General features: G+C 47.8%; 1 pseudogene; it reads left to right on the top strand.

The window, feature by feature from the left end:
* The first annotated feature begins 4,767 nt into the window (after positions 1–4,767).
* Positions 4,768–17,507, top strand: LOC123929386 (annotated as a pseudogene).
* Positions 17,508–17,779: the final 272 nt, after the last annotated feature.

The raw sequence follows: 17,779 nt of genomic DNA on the forward strand, positions 1-17,779 counted from the left end.
GTTGAACGAAAGGGACACCTGAGGCCGGTGTTCATGCCCTATTTCCCTGGAAATAGTTAAAGAAGCAGCATTCAAATGACTTATATTCCTTCTATTTGTTCTCCAAGTCCACTGTTCAATAATATAATCGTAACTGGTTTGGTCGCGTGTTACCGGCTCCTGTTTCAGGGAGCCTGGGTGGCCAGGTCCACTAGCATCTGCCTTGACTGCCTGTCATGAACTCAGGGTCCTGGGATGGAGCCCCAGTTTGGGCTCTCTGCTCACCAGGAAGTCTGCATCTCTCCCTCTTCCGTGCCCCTCCTCTCTTGCACAGAGGCTCCCTCTCCAAATAAATAAATAGATAAAAAATTAGATAAATAAACAGATAAATAAATAAATCATTCAAAAAAGTAAATAAATAAAAGCTCATGTTTTGGCAAGCTTTCATGTTGGAAAGCACTAGAGAGAAATGACATGTTTTCATTACCATAGCATAATACCTTTTATTTTAAGCACCTTCAGATTTGGCTGGGGTATTAGAAAGGAAAGGATTCACAGAAGGAAAGGGGAGCTGCAAGAACTGTGCACTTTGACTGTGTTGGTCTCATGATGGGTCTTTGTGTGGGGGGGAGGGAGGGAGGCAGGCGCAGGTTGACCGTTTCCCACACTGTGTCATCTGGGCCACTGCTGCTCTTGGGGCTTAGGGGTACGACGAGCTTGTTCATCCTGAAGCCTAGAGGCTCCCCTTTCCTGCACATCACATCACTGTCCAGGGGACCAGTCCCTTGAAGTCTGCCCAACCAAATGCCTAGGTGAAGTCTTTCCTGGGGAACATTCGTAGACACTCTCAGCTCCAGGAAGCACAGTGAGCTGAGACCAGCGAGGGCCCTGGTGCCCTGTGGCTCTGTGCCCTGGGGATGTCAGGGCCAAGGTCCCCTTCTAGAATCTATGGGGCCGCCTGGGTGCCAGACACCCAACCAGGGGGCCTCCTCCATCCGTCTCTGTGCCTCCCCCATCATTGCAGCACCTGTGTGTGCCTTCCAGGTTCTGGTTGGACAGCTGGGAAGGGGGGGGGGCTGCAGTTTTTAAAATGGATGTGGGTCTTCCCAATCATTGAGACCTATTTTTATTCAGTATTTAAACCCTATTTTCTCTCCGAATTATTTTGATCACATCAGTCCTTCCATCTTAGAGTGGCTACTTTCGAGTGCCTTCTGCTTTGTTTCAGTCATGTCATGCCTTTGCTTTTTGATATTGATGTTTGAGTCATTTGACTTTCTTATTGTTCGTTTTCACTTTATTTTTGGAATTCTCTATTTTCAGAGGGACCTGCTTTTAGCTCTGGGAATGTAGGTTTAGTTAGTCAGTGACTGTTCTTCATTTCTGATTCTTTAGGTCCCCAGATACATGTCCAGAGGGCCATTTCCACCTTGGCCTACAGTTCTATCAGCAAATGTTCCTATTTACAGTCCCAGACAGCAGGCTCACGGCGGGCCTGGGTGAGTGTCACAGACTCCCTAAACTTGTCCTTAAATAGTAAATAAATAAGAAAATAAAATAAATACTAATTAATAATAATAAATAATAAAATAAATTATAAAAAATTAATAAATGAAAAAATTAATAAAATAAAATTAAAATTAACAAGAATAATAAATAAAATTAATAATAAATAAATTGATAATTGCCAGGTTTACAATTCAAGGCAGAATTTTTGGGACCCCTGAATGTCTATGTGTGTTAAGCATCTGCCTTTCCTCAGGTCATGATGCGGGGGTCCTGAAATGGAGGCCCGCATAGGCTTCCCTGCTCAAAGGGGAGTCTGCTTCTCCCTCTGCTGCAACCCCTCCCCCCTGCTCGTGCTCTCCATCTCTCTCTGACAAATAAGTAAATAAAATCTTTAAAAAATTTTGAGGCCAAATTTTAGAAATAACCTCTAAAAAGATGAGCTGCCCGGATGGTTCAGTTGGTGGCGTGTGTGATGCTTGGTCTCAGGGTTGTGAGTTTGAGTCCCACCCTGGGTGTAGAGATGACTTCAGGTAGGAGAAATAACCTCTGGAAACAAAGACACCTGTTGTGATAGGAGCAGCAAGATAATGGTAGCCTACATACTGTGTCCTCCCAGCTAGCTGAAATACTGTACACAACATGTAATGCCCATGAGATAGTGGGGAGGGTTGATCTGTGCTGCGTCCAGGAGGCCAGGATATTTAGTTTGCTTTTGACAAAGAGGATTTTACCAAAGAGCTCATACCTAGTCTTCAGAAAGTCAGAATTGCAGGTAGCCACCAATGCAGCTTCTCAGACCTTGCCACCTCTGGAAAAAGTTGGGGGAGCAGCTGAAGACAGTGGTTGGGACAAGGAAGGCTAATTTCAGTAGGAGGGCCCAGGCGGCGCCTCTCCCCTGCTGACCGCCAGGGGGCGTGCCGGCTGGATCGAGGCAGAGCCTTGGACACGTGACCACTCTCGGGCCGTCCAGTTTAAGGCTGCTGCCCTGGTGGCAGTTATCTTGGGGCGGGGCTTGGGGGTGACAACCGCAGGTAGGGAGCTCTGGAGGAGAAAACCTTGGTTGCCAGAGGAGTCCAGGCTATGGGAGGGCAGGGCCTTTGAGGCCATTGGAGGGCGCACTCTGTGAGTCAGGGTTGGGGGTCCTGGTGTGGGAGGGCCTGGTGCCCCGCGGGGTTTGGGGGCGCTCGCCCCACCCGGGAAGGGGCCCAGGGCGGCCACAGAGAGACCTAAGCTGGAGGAAGGAGCAGCACCTCCGCCTTTGTGTCCCCCTCCCCTCCCGCACAGACCCCCCACACTTTCCTCCCCTCCCTTGGGCCCCTGTTCGAAATGCACTGGCAAAGTTTGCAGTCAGAGCAGACCCTACAATCAAGGCCCTGGGCTTGAAATCTTAGCAATGCTTTTTCCACCTGGAGGAACCCAGCATTGGAGAGGTCTGCCTCTTTCCAGTGGTGTGAGCCCATTATGTCATTTCAACTCCCAGAGCCTCAAACCCCAGGTTGCTGAAAAAAATGAATGAGAGACTATGTTAGAAGGCTGTTAAACTTTGTAAACGATCGCTGCCTTTCTCAAGCCCTCTGCGGCAGCTGCACTGAACATTTTACATAGGTCAACTCAACCCCGGAATTTAGGGTTCTTGCTTTTATCCTGCCTGTGTGGAAATATGCACTCTGAGGGTACAGCGACTTGTCCAAGTTCTCAGAGCAAGTGAGTGGTGGAACCAGGATTGGGTGCTAGGAGAGACCGACTACAAAGCCCACGCGTTTAACCACTAAACCGCTGCTTCTGTCCTTATTTACATTATGAGAATTGTTGTTAATGCCTGGGTTATCATTTTGCTTGTCTGTGGGAATATGGATATATACAAAGTGAGTTAGAGGGCTCTAAATTATTCCTGGAAAGGTGAGAGGCCCTGGCATCACTATGCTTCCGATTTGGTACAGGCGTTCCCAGAAGTATGAAATTCTTTTTATTCCTGTGGAAAGGAACCAGAGCAGGTATTGCACTGTTCATTGATAGGTTCATGCACTAGGAAATTAAAATGGGAAACAGAGTGAACTGCTAATGGTTATGGTCAATATTTCTCTAAAGGAAACTCCGCAAAGAAGAATGTCAGGTGCAGGGGAGATACTTACCCCGACTGATTCCCAGTCAGTCATGTCAGGAACATCCCTAGTAAGTAGTAATTTTAAGTCATTCATCTATTCATTCATTCGTTCATTTGTTCTTTCATTCATTCAGAATCATGGAATGCTCACCATTTGCCATGCTATGGGGATAATACAAATAAGATACAGTCCATTTCTTAAGGAGCTCTAGGGTGTGTAGGGAGGTAGACTGATACATGAACACCATAAAACAATATCCTAAGTGCAGTGATTGAGTGATGCATGGGAGATATTTACAAAACAAAAATCAAGGACACTTAGCCCAGCTAGGAGGATGGTCAGGGAAGGCCTCCTGGGGGAGGTGTGCAGAGGAGCTGACAGAAAGAGTTCCTAGGGGTTAGTTGGAATGCACTTGTCTTAGAACAGAGTCAGCGTGATCATAGTAATGTAGGCTCTCCCCCTGAAGGAGAACTCAGTTGTGGTCCAAGGAGAAGTGACTGTGACTCGCCCATCCTTGGAGATGACCAGTGCCACTTAGAAGAAGGGTTTTGCTGTGTGGTTCTGCTCGGAGGCCAAGAATAAACTTGGCACATGCATGATTCATGTTATTTAAGTACGAAGTGTCCCACGCTCCTTTTAATTTTTTTAAATTATTACTATTTTTAAGATTTTACTTTTTTATTTGACAGAGAGAGTGAGAGAGAGCACAAGCAGGGGGAGAGCAGGAAAGGGAGAAGCAGACGCCCCACTGAGGAGGCAGCCCAATGTGGGGCTCCATCCTAGACCCCAGGATCATGACCTGAGCCAAAGGCAAACACTTAACCAACTGAGCCCCCCAGGCACCCCCCAGGTACCTTTTTGAAACAGATCAGAGTTCCAGTGTGAGGCGAGCACTAAGGCTGGCTGAGTAGGAACAGAAAGAAAAGTAAAGGAGGGAATGAAGCAGCTCTGTACTGTCTTTGGAATCACAATCTTCTTTTATTTCTTTTTTAAGAGAACCCTTGGCGAGTCAAAGGATGCGTTAGAATCAGAACATTTGGAAACAAATGAGCTTTTAAGAGACTTGAGCTCAAAAGGAAAATTTCTTGATTTGGATCAAAGCGGTTCTGAGGAAGCAGAGATTAGTTTCCCTGAAACACAGCCCTCAAGCAAGCTTGGGGAGAAAATCGACCAGATGCCCCAGGATGAACTGGGACGGGAAAGAAGAGAGGTAAAAAGATGATCAGACTTAAGTGAGCGACGAGAGGAAGAATTCCAGTCCATAGAAGAGATCCCCAAGAAATCACTGGTGTCTACCAGCGAGGACATGTTGTTTGAAAGGATGACCGCGCCAACGTGTATCCTTTGGTAAGGGAGTGTAACATGGTTTTTCATGTCCTCTAGTGCTTTAAAAGCATTGTGAAATAAGGGGATTTTATGCATATGGAAGAAAAAAATACCACCAGAAATATCCTTTTGAACTAATAATAGACTTGTATGTTTTGAAGTTCAGTGCTCTGGCGAGACATGGGTCAGAGGAGTGCTGCGTCTGGGCCTGACATCTGGGTCCGACAGGGTTGCTTCCCAGGCAGGAAATTCCGGACGTGCTTTGTCTGTTACCTAGGGTGCCCTTTCTTGTGGGAGACTCAAGGTCAATCTCTCCCTCTCCTCCCCATTCCCCTTCTTTCTCACTTCCTCCTCCGCTCCTCCATGCCTTTCCCCTTTCCCTCCTCTCCTCACCTCTTCTGCCTTAGATGGCTTGATACCTCTTCACAAGTTCCTAAAACTCTTATGGGCTTCTCAAAATGTGCATTCGGAGATGGACCAGAAAGCAAAAGGTATGAAAAAGGGAAAGGCACTGAGAAAGGCACCAGGGGCTCGACTGGCATCTGCCTTTGCCGCACAAATATTACCATTTACCAAGAGAAGGAAGAGGAGGAGAGTTTTTCCCTTCCTCCTCCACGTGGCACTGAAAATTGCTTCCTAGGATTCACCTCCCTTTTTTCCTGTAGACTCTGCCTTTGGAAGATTTGTAAGTGATCGGATGCACGTAAAGTGTTTAATGTAGTTCCTGACACATAGCGAGCACTGGACGGGTGTTCACATCTAGACGATGACGGTGGTGGTGGCAAGGATGGTAGTGATGAGGAGGATGATGGGAAACTCCTAGTGGGAGATGCAGACAACTGCCAGCCTCGTTTCTGTAAATGGGGTTTACTTTGAGCAGTGGATTTCAAGGTCAAAACTTGGGCTTGCCCAGGATGAAAGATAGAACAAGTTTTAGAGCCTGTGAAGACTTTTGGCTTGTTTAGCCAGTTAGCATGACACCCGGGGATATCGCTAATGAGAGCAAGTGTCCTGCGTGCCAGGGGTTTGGGCCCCTGTTAGCTTTGGGCTCACTGTAGAACTCAACTCTTCTAGATCACCTCCCTCCACAAATTTGTTTAGCACCTTTACGACACCTCCTTTCTGTTCCTTTCTCTTCCCGTTCCTGTATTGGTTTTCTCTCTCTTTTATTTTTAAAAATTTTATTTATTTGACACAGAGAGAGAGATCACCAGTAAGCAAAGAGGCAGGCAGGGAGAGAGGGGGAAGCAGGCTCCCTGCTGAGTGGAGAGCCCGATGTGGGGCTCAATCCTAGGACCCTGACATCATGACGTGAGTCAAAGGCAGAGGCTTAACCCACTGAGCCACCCAGGTCCCCCCCTTTTTTTCTTCCTGTTAAAAATAATAGGTGCTCTTTAGAACTACAGACCAATATCCTTGATGAACACAGACGCAAAAATTCTCGCCAAAATACTAGCCAATAGGATTCAACAGTACATTAAAAGGATTATTCACCACGATCAAGTGGGATTTATTCCGGGGCTGCAGGGTTGGTTCAACATCCGCAAATCAATCAATGTGGTAGAACACATTAATAAAAGAAAGAACAAGAACCATATGATACTCTCAACAGATGCTGAAAAAGCATTTGACAAAGTACAGCATCCCTTCCTGATCAAAACTCTTCAAAGTGTGGGGATAGAGGGCACATACCTCAATATTATCAAAGCCATCTATGAAAAACCCACCGCAAATCTCATTCTCAATGGAGAAAAACTGAAAGCTTTTCCGTTAAGGTCAGGAAGACGGCAGGGATGTCCATTATCACCACTGCTATTCAACATAGTACTAGAAGTCCTAGCCTCAGCAATCAGACAACAAAAAGAAATTAAAGGCATCCAAATTGGTAAAGAAGAAGTCAAACTATCACTCGGCATCAGGGAAATACAAATCAAAACCACAATGAGATGGCACCTCACACCAGTCAGAATGGCTAAAATGAACAAGTCAGGAAATGACAGATGCTGGCGAGGATGTGGAGAAAGGGGAACCCTCCTCCACTGTTGGTGGGAATGCAAGCTGGTGCAACCACTCTGGAAAACAGCATGGAGGTTCCTCAAAATGTTGAAAATAGAACTACCCTATGACCCAGCAATTGCACTACTGGGTATTTACCCTAAAGATACAAACATAGTGATCCGAAGGGGCACGTGTACCCGAATGTTTATAGCAGCAATGTCTACAATAGCCAAACTATGTAAAGAACCTAGATGTCCATCAACAGATGAATGGATCAAGAAGATGTGGTATATATACACAATGGAATACTATGCAGCCATCAAAAGAAATGAAATCTTGCCATTTGCGACCACGTGGATGGAACTAGAGCGTATCATGCTTAGTGAAATAAGTCAATCGGAGAAAGACAACTATCATATGATCTCCCTGATATGAGGACATGGAGAAGCAACATGGGGGGGTAGGGGGATAGGAGAAGAATAAATGAAACAAGATGGGATTGGGAGGGAGACAAACCATAAATGACTCTTAATCTCACAAAACAAACTGGGGGTTGCTGGGGGGAGGTGGGATTGGGAGAGGGGGAGGGGGCTATGGACATTGGGGAGGGTATGTGCTATGGTGAGTGCTGTGAAGTGTGTAAACCTGGCGATTCACAGACCTGTACCCCTGGGGATAAAAATACATTATATGTTTATTAAAAAAAAAATTTGGAAGGGTAGGCAAACCATAAGAGACTATGGACTCTGAAAAGCAACCTGAGGGTTTTGAAGGGTCAGGGGTGGGAGGTTGGGGGAACAGGTGGTGGGTAATGGGGAGGGCACGTTTTGCATGGAGCGCTGGGTGTTGTGCAAAAAGAATGAATATTGTTACGCTGAAAAAATAAAATGGAAAAAAAAATAATAGGTGCTCTTTAAAAAAAAAGAAAGCAGCGGCACCTGGGTGGCTCAGTGGGTTAAGTGTCTGAGTCTTGATTTCAGCTGGGGTTGTGATTGTGATCTCAGGGCTGTGAGCTTGAGCCCCTCATGGGCTCAAGCCTGGGCATGAAGCCTTCTTGGGATTCTCTCTGCCTCTCTCCTTTGGGCCCTCCCCCCTCTATAAATAAGTTAAAACAAAAAAAAAAAACTTTCAGGCAGATTCCTCTTCTCGCACAGACCATGCCAAATCCATTTCCTGGAAGTGACTACCGTTTCATTTTGGTATAACTGTATATCTTTCCAGACCTTTTCCTGGGCATCTGTGGACACGTCTGTGTGTGTGCACCCACACACCACACATGCTAGGTTTTGTTTTCTTTACCGGTCAGATCTTCTGCATGACCACTTAGTATGTCTCAGAGGGTTTTCTGTATCAGGGCGTGTAGAACCACTTCCTCATTTTAAATTCAACCGGTGCCCTGTTATGGATGGCGCTTTTTGTTACTTCTGATTTGTTCTCACCAAAGGGGCTTCAACAAGTGTGTTCCTGCCTCTCTCTCTGCCTGCAGCCTCCTCCTTTTCCTTTGGGGTCCCTGCCTTACCCCAGAGTCCTGGAATAATTCAGAGTGCTCCTGGTAAGTAGGCATGACCCTGGATACCGACTTCCACCAAGAAAACAAGGTGTCATGCATTTATGAGAAGGAATCTTTGATGATTGTCGAACGCAGTGAAATCTGCTTTGGAACATAGCGTTTTGTGTTCGCGTTTGGAAGGTTGCTGTAAGAGCCGGCTAGCTCCATGACCGTTCACCACGAACGGTAACACTAGGGCCCAGCGTCAGCGGATACCGTGTGCTTTCAATGAGTGTGAGCGCTGCTGGAGCAAGGAGGTTCTGTCAATCCTGAGTGAGTCAGTTGCTAAAAGTCTCTGATCACTTAGCCATCACTTTAGATGCTACCACATTCGATTAATTGGCCTCGGTTAATTTTTTTTTTAAGATTTTTTTATTTATTTGACAGATAGAGATTACAAGTAGGCAGAGAGGCAGGCAGAGAGAGAGAGAGGAGGAAGCAGGTTCTGCGCTAAGCAGAGAGCCTGATGCGGGGCTCGATCCCAGGACCCTGGGATCATGACCTGAGCTGAAGGCAGAGGCTTTAACCCGCTGAGCCACCCAGGCGCCCCCTCGGTTAATTTTTTAAATGGAATGTTTTTATTTTAAGTAATCTCTACACCCAACATGGGGCTGGAACACTCCCAGATCAAGAGGCATAGGCTTTACTGACTGAGCCAGCCACACGCCCCTAAGGACTATTTATTGGAGCAGTTTAGATTGATAGCAAACGAAATGAAAAGTACAGAGTTCCCATATACTCCCTTGTGCGCCCCACCAGGTTCCCCTTTTGTTAACATCTTCATTAGTGGGGGACATTTGTTAGAGGTGATGAGCCCATGTTGACTGTTATTAACTAACATCCATATTTTACTTGAGGGTTCACGCCTGGTGGTGTGACATTCTCTGGGCTTTGACTAAGGTATGATGAGGTATATCCACCATTGCAGTGTCCTACAGACTTGTGTCACTGCCTTCAAATCCCTCGTGCCCCACTCTCCATCCCTGCCTTCACCCCCTCGCTCCCCGGCCACCACTTTTCCCCCCTGTCTTCATAGTTTTGCTTTTCCAGAATATCATGTAGTTGGAATCATACAATGTGAAGTCCTTTTTTTTTTTAAGATTTATTTATTTATTTGTCAGAGAGAGAGAGAGAGAAAAAAAAAAACACCTGTTGGGGGAGGGGTAGAGAGAGAGAGGGAAAGAGAAGCAGACTCCTGGCTGAGCAGGGGGCCCAATGCAAGGCTCAATCCTAGGACTCTGGGATCATGACCTGAGCCAAAGGGAGACACTTAACCAACTGAGCCACACAGGTGTCCCCACTGTGAAGTCTCCTTAGGTTGGCTCCTTTCACTTAGCAAAATGCATTTAAGATTTCTCCATGTCTCTTCCTGGCTTGCTAGTTCATTACTTTCTATTTCTGAGTAGCACTCTTTTTGTATGTATCCACAGTTTTTATAAAGTGTTTTCATCACATCCATGATTTTTTATAAAAGACTTTGCACACAAAAAATATGCAGAAGTAAGCTACTATTGAATTAAAAGTAATAGATTTATAATACCTCTAATTTTTCATTTCAGAAAATTTTTATCTTGGATTTATTCCTGGGAATATGGATTTTTAAAAAGATTTTATTTATTTATTTGACAGATGGAGATCACCAATAGGCAGAGAGGCAGGCAGAGAGGAAGGGAAGCAGGCTGAGCAGAGATCCCGATGTGGGGCTCGATCCCAGGACCCTGAGATCATGGCTTGAACCAAGGCAGAGGCTTTAACCCACTGAGCCACCCATGCACCCTGAATATGGAATTTTTTTTTCAAAGATTTTATTTATTTATTTGACAGATAGAGATCTCAAGTAGGGAGAGAGGCAGGCAGAGAGAGAGAGAGGAGGAAGCAGGCTCCCTGCCAAGCAGAGAGCACGATGCGGGGCTCGATCCCAGAATCCTGGCATCATGACCCGAGCGAAAGGCAGAGGCTTTAACCCACTGAGCCACCCAGGTGCCCCTGAATATGGAATTTTTAATCATGCTTAGGTAATTTTGTCCCTTTGTGCTTCATTCTTCCAGAGGAATTGGTATATGAAGAACAAATACAAATATTCCCAGCTGAATAATTATCTTTCTTATGAAGTTCCTTAGTAACTATACTGTAACTTCCCCCTTCCATATATTTTCATAAAGTAAATTGAATTTCACAATATGAAGTGCTCACTGTGTGTCAGGTACTGAGCAGTCTAGGTTCTGGGGATTAGGAGGATAGGACGTTCTTTCTGTTTACTGTTGACTTTCTTTTCTTTTTTAAGCAAGGTATAATTCACATACCATTAAATTTACCTTCTTAAAATTTAAAATTGTGGTAAAATACACATAAAGTAAAATTTACCATCTTAAAAAAAAAGACTTTATTTATTTATTTGACAGAGAAAGACTCAGCGAGAGAAGGAACACAAGCAAGGGGAGTAGGAGAGGGAGAAGCAGGCTTCCTGAGGAGCAGGGAGCCTGGCAGGGGCTCGATCCCAGGATCCTGGGATCATGACCTGAGCTGAAGGCAGACACTCAATGACTGAGCCACCCAGGTGCCCCTCATATTTCTTTTAAATCTTTATTTATTTATTTGAAAGGGAGGGTAGGGAAGGGCAGAGGAGAGTCTTAAGCAGACTATTCCTGGAGGCCAATGTCGGGCTGGATGCCACAACCCTGAGATCACGACCTGAGCCAAAGCCAAGAGTGAGTTGCTGATCCAACTGTGCCACCAGGCATCCCTAAAATTTACCATCTTCACCATTTTGAAGTGTACAGCGTCGTAGTAGGTACAGTCACACTGTGGTGCAACCAACACCTGGAACTCATCTCGTGAGATGGAAACTCCCTACCCATTGAACAACTCCCCGTTCCCCAGCCCTGCCCCTGGCAACCACCATTCCACTTTCTGTCTCTATGGATCTGACTCCTCTTGGGACCATGTCCGTGGAATCCTACCGTATTTGTCATTTTGTGACTGGTGGATTTCGCTTACATGATGTCCCCAAGGTCCATCCACGTTGTAGAGCGTTGGTTGCCTTCCTGTGGAAGCCTGAACAGCACTCACATGTTGTTCATCCCTTCATCCGTCATGGGACACTTGGCGTCCTTTTACCTTCTGGTTTCTGTGAAGTATGCTGCTCTAAACATGGGCGTGTGACTGTCTCTTTGAGACCCTGCTTCCAGTTCTTTGAGCTAGGTACCCAGAAGTGTCATTGCTGCATGATACGCTAATTCTGCTTTCAGTGTTTGGAGAGCTCTCCCTGGGGTTTTCCACAGCAGCTGCACGATTTCACATTCCCACCAAGAGTGCCAGTGGTTCCAATTTCTCCACATCCTCATAAAAGTGACCCCTTTAAAGCGCACCATCCATTGCTTTTTAGCATGTTCACAAGGTTGACAGAGAGAGATACAAGTAGGCAGAGAGGCAGGCAGAGAGAGTGAGAGGGAAGCAGGCTCCCTGCCGAGCAGAGAGCCCGATGTGGGACTCGATCCCAGGACCCCGAGATCATGACCTGAGCCGAAGGCAGCGGCTTAAACCACTGAGCCACCCAGGCGCCCCAATCAGAACATTTTCATCCCCCACAGAAGAAATCCATATCCTCTCGCCGTCACTCCCCGACCACCTTCCCCGGGCCCCCAGCAGCCACTGGGCTCCTTTCCATCTCTATGGATTGGACTGACCCTGCACTGTGTGTGGCCCCTTTCACTCAGCATCATGGATTCGAGAGCCCTCCAGGCCCTAGCATGTGCTTGAGGATGTTCTTGAAGTGATTTCCCTCACTTTGGACTGATGATGTGAAATCCTTCCCCTCCAGAGACTGCACCAGGGGTGCCTGGCTTCACAGTTCTGGGTTCGGCACACTCAGTGTCTTGCTGGTCTTGCCTTTGTCTTCCAGACCATGACTTGGTCTTTCAGATGGACCAGTTCTCTTACCGTTTACTACATTCGAGGTGAACACTAGCGAGTCCTTCTGTGCGTCTGTGCTCACACTGTGGTCATCGACGATGTCTTCAAGAATACTCAGCAGCACCTTCAGGTATGCAAGTTCTCGTTGTTGCTTTTTAAGATTTTATTTATTTATTTATTTGGAGAGAGCAAGCAAGAGAGAGCAGTAGGGAGAAGCAGACTCCCCTGCTCAGCGGGGAGCCTGACGTGGGTCTGGATCCCAGGACCCTGAGATCAAAGCCTTAGCTGAAGGCCGACGCTTAACCGACTGAGCTGCCCAATATATGGGCATTTATTTGGGCATTTGACATATATTTTAATAAGGACCTTCCTTAAGTCAATGCGTAGGTCAAAAACATCACAGAGGGTTTCCCAAAAGCCTAGTCATATTCAGGGATCCATGCCACGTAGGTGCAGAATTTGCTCTCTAGATGTCCAGAAACACACACAGGCCCAGCAAGCAGCCCTTCTTGGAGCTTAGTTGAATGTGCAGCACTGAGCACAGTGCTGATGGGAGGGAGAGGGGGAAGTTTGTATCTGCAGAGTGAGGAAGGAGCAGCAGGCAGACAGGCTGAGAAATAAGGACCATGCCAGGCAGCTGTCCAGCCTCCTGCAGAGTCAGGTGGCTGGGAGTGGCTTTGACGATCCATCCATCCACCCATTCGTTCCTCCATTCATTTATTCCATAGGTATTTACCAGAAACTCTTTGTTTCAGATTCTGGGCATGTAGTCATGAACAAAACAGATCTAGCTCCCCCCCCGCCGCCCCCCATGGAGCTTATAGTCTCATAAATACACAATTATGAATTACAACAAGCACTCCAAAGGAAATGTGGGCTGCTGCAGGAGAGAGATCAGGAGTGAGAGATGGCCCTTCAGTGGGTTGCGCTGGCAAACATGCCCTTTGTGCCGAGATCTGACTCACTGAGGAGGATGAACCAGGGGCAGTTTGGGGAGAAGCAGTCCAGACCCAGGGAGCTCCAGGTTTGCAGGCCTGCCCATGGGGCCGAGAAAGAAGGCTGGTATGACTGACATGGAGTGAGCAAGGGGAGAGGAAGGAGGGAAGAAATGAACTATTTCCTGGCAGGGAGCACTAGCATCTTATTTGTTTCCAGAAGGTTCCTGAGTTACTGAGAAAGGATTGTGGGGGGATGGGAATGAAAGCAGGGAGACCAGCGAAGAGGCTTTTGCTCCAGATCTGCTCAGTGGCCTGAGTGGACACTGTTTAAGGGAGATGAGGCCAGCAGGGCTTCAAGGGGGCTGGAGGTGGGGCAGAACCCCAACATTTATTCCCCACCTGGGTTCAGAGTTGGGCACATGCCTACATCTGTAGGGAGCACTGTCCTTGTGGGGAGTGTGGCTTACACTTTAGGGGTTTGAGGGAGAGAAAATCAGAAAACCACTGGCTATGAAGAAATGCCAGGGGAAGGCCATCGGAGTGGAACTTTCAGCCCGATGAACCTGGAAGAGGAGCTTAGTTTTCTCTGTGGGGCTCCAGCCTCTCTGGCCATCCTGAATCTTTCAGAGCACTTTCTCTGCATTTCTGCAGGGCCACACTAACGCGATCTCCTGCCTCTGCATCAGTGAAGACAGGCGGTGGATTGCCGCGGCCGACAAAGGGCCCTAGTGCCTGATAATCATATGGGACTCCTTCAAGGGTAGGCGTGGCGCAAGCTCCCTTTTCCCTACTCAGTGTAGCATATCCGCAACAAATGAGAAATACCGGTCTGGGCATGCAGAAGCCAGCGGTGGGATGCCGGGAGAGGGTGAAGCGGCCTGGGGAGGCTGGTCGTCCTGTTGCCTTGAGGCCCGGTCGAGTGATATTACCTTCGTGAATTTCCCCATTTACAATTCTTGGCTCTTCAGGCTGAGAAACTTGGTTTGGCGATGTCCCAGAGTAGATGAGGGAGGTTAACACTAACGCAGCTTGGAGGCCCAAGGAAGTGAAGTGATTTTCCCCATCTACAAAAAAAGAGGCTGATCATACCCACTGTTTTAGTTTCCTTGGGCTGCTCTAAGAAATTACCATATGCTGGGGCGCCTGAGTGACTGAGCAGGTTAAGCCTCTGCCTTCAGCTCAGGTCATGACCTCAGAGTCTTGGGATCCAGCTTAGGTGGGAGGACGCTCGTTTTCCTGAGAGCTGGGGTATTGTCCTAGGCATCTTTTTTTTTTTTTTCCTGTCCTTCGTGCCTGACACGGAATCAGCGCTCAATAGTGGGTGACAGTCGACTTCATGAAGAGAATGAACAGCATGCTTGCATAATGCTGAGTTAGTTCTATTATTTATTAAAATGAGATAAAATTCACATAAGGTAAAATTCGCCACTGTGAAGCCTGCGAGTCAGTGGCATTGAGTGTGTTTACAATGCTGTGCCATCGCGGCTTGATTCTAGTTCCAACTGCTGTTTTAAAGTCATCTCTCTGCCCAACGTGGGGCTGGAACCTACAAACCCGAGGTCAGGAGTCACATGGTCCACCAGCTGAGCCTGCTGGATGCCCCTAGTTCCAAAACCCCAAAAGAAAACCCCAAAGCCATCAGTCATCCCTACCATTCCCTCTGACACCACTGACATGCCGGTCCGTCCCTGTGGATTTTCTAATTCTGGACGCTTCATAGCAATGAGCTCGAACAACGTGTGGTCTTTGTGTCAGGCTTCTCTACTTCACGTGATGTATGAGGGTCCACCCCTGATACAGCAGGGGTCCGTGCTTCCTTCCTCTGTATGGCTGCATTGCAGTCTGTTGTATGGATGGAGCACATTTGTTTCCTCCATAGCTTTTGAAACGAGTCCCTCCGGGGAGCAAGGCAGACCTCAAATCGGGTTCCCTGGTCCTGTTTTGCAGCATTCCTGTGCACACAATATTTGACAGCTGCCCAGAAGGCAATGGCATCGGGGCCACAGCCATCACCCGGGATTCCAAATATCTGGCAACCATCTCCGATGCTGAAATCCAGGTATGGGGCACGTGGAGGCGGCCTCAGTGGGCTGGCTCGGCTTGGGCCACGTGGTGATGTGATGCTCTCAGGGAAGGACCGGACCCCATGGCCCCCCGTTGAGGGTTCTCTTCCTGGGGTATAGCTCTCGGTGCCATGTTCCCGAGCCACAGTTACATGGCTACCACGAGAGGTGTCGGGTTTGTCAACAGCCTTCAGGAACCTTCTCATTCTCCTCCATCTGCTGTCACTCGCAGGAAGTTTGCATCTGGAGGTGGACCTCAGCCGTGGAAACCCCAGCATGTACCCTCGACCTCCTCAAAGAGTATGGTGTTCAGGTGAGCTCAGTTTGAGTGTGTAAAGCTATGTCTACAGTCACACCGAGTCCAGGTCCAAACCTACTTTCGGTTTTACTGGCGTTCAGTTATGGTACACTAGTGCTTGTAAAAAAACACTGCCGTGTCCTTGATCTCACTTTAATCTTCCTGATAGTGAGTAATATTGTTCTGAGCATGTATTATGTGCCAGGTTCTGCTAAGTTTGTTACAGCAAGTATCTCCCGCAGTCCATGCAAACGTGCTGGGAAGGAGTTCTTTAGAAATACAATGGACTGCTACTGTTAAGTACTAGATAATTTGTCTGAAGTCACGGGCCAGCGGCCTTTCCTGTTCTAGACATGCTCTTAACTGCTCCTGAGACTCAGAAATTATTAGTCTCAGTTTGCTTGAAGCGACATGTCAAGGGCACCCACCAAGTCTACTCTTCCATTCTGTGTCGTCGTACTCATCCTTGCACCCTTCGCTCACCACACGGCTGCTCGGTCCCTACGATGCACCAGACACTGTGCAAAGTGCTCACCTGGATGCAGGATCCAGAACCCAGTCAGAGGGCCCAGGTGACTGGGCTCAGCCGGGCACATGTCACGCTGCAGCTTCATGTCCGTGTCTCTCCTTCTGGCCCCCACCGTCCCTCTAGGTCTCCGCAAAAAATTTCCTCACAGCTTTTATAAGCTGAGCTGATACGGTAGCCACCAGCCATAGCGAGTTTTTCTGTTGCTGCCAGAAACCGCTCTGGGACATTTTAGAGCTTGCATTGAATCTGGGGATTGCTTTGGGCAGTTGTCCTCTTAACAATCCATGAGCACAGCGGCGCCTGTGTGGCTCAGTGGGTTAAAGCCTCTGAGCTTCTGCTCAGGTCATGATCCCGGGGTCCTGGGATCGAGCTCTGCATCGGGCTCTCTGCTCCGTGGGGAGCCTGCTTCCCCCCCTCTTTCTGCCTGCCTCTCTGCCTACTTGTGATCTCTGTCAAATAAATAAAGAAAATCTTTAAAACAAACAAACAAAAAGCAAAACAATCCACGGGCACAGGCTGTCTTTCCATTCTCTTACATCTTCTTGAGTTTCCTTCAGCAGTGTCCTTTGCAGCAAACAAACCCTCCACCGAAGGTTTATTCCTAGGTCTTTTTATACTATCATAAGTGGATTGGTGTTCTTCATCCCCTTCGTGGGTTTTCATTGCTAGTCTTTAGAAACACAACTGCTATTTGTAGGATTGTGTGTCACGAAACTTTGCTGAATGCATGTGGCTGCTTGGATTTAAGTCGATTAGAGTGAGATACAACTACAGATTCAGGTGTGTCTGTGGGGTAAGCTACTGCCTTTGGCTCAGGTCATGATGACGGTCCTGGGATCTGGCCCCACATCAGGCTCTCTGCTCAGCGGGGAGCCTGCTTCCCCGCTCTCTCTGCCTGCCTCTCTGCCTACTATGTGATCTCTGTCAATTAAATAAAATCTTTAAAACAAAACAGACAAACAAAACTGCAGATTCATTTCCTTGGGGTCACCACATTTCAAGTACTCCCCAGCCACCTGTGGCCAGTAGCTGCCATGTTTGACAACAGATGAGCCAATGTCTCGGTCACAGAGGAATGTGCTGTGGGCAGCGCTGCAAGGCCCCAAGTCTGGAAGCATTCTTCCTGCTCTGCATTCCTGCTGCCCAGCTGGACCGAACCCTTCAATCTGGGCTTGAGTCACAAAGGGTGAGCGAGCTCTCAGCACAGCCCAGCTTTCTAGTAGGCTGGCTGTTTCATTTCTAGAGCGAACAGTCTCACACCTTCTCTTCTTCATCTCTCCCAGCCCTTCCTCTTCCTCTAGGCTGATGACCTCTCTCATTTTGCATTGAGAGAATGGGGGCCATCGGATACAAACCCCGGCCTGTTCTCACTCCCAGCCTACAACCTGCTTCATCCTCACCACCGTCTCCTGCCCTTCTGCGTGTAAGAGCAGCCACTGCCTGAGATGCCACTCCTCTCGGGCGCTCGAGGCCGTCTCCTGCAGCGATCCGCACCCCCTCTGCTGGGTGATTATACCCCGAGCAGACACACATGCGTTCCTCTCCCCCGTCTCTGGGACACCACTGATGATGC

Source organism: Meles meles, chromosome 18, assembly GCF_922984935.1.
Source record: "Meles meles chromosome 18, mMelMel3.1 paternal haplotype, whole genome shotgun sequence".
NCBI classification, from domain to species: domain Eukaryota; kingdom Metazoa; phylum Chordata; class Mammalia; order Carnivora; family Mustelidae; genus Meles; species Meles meles.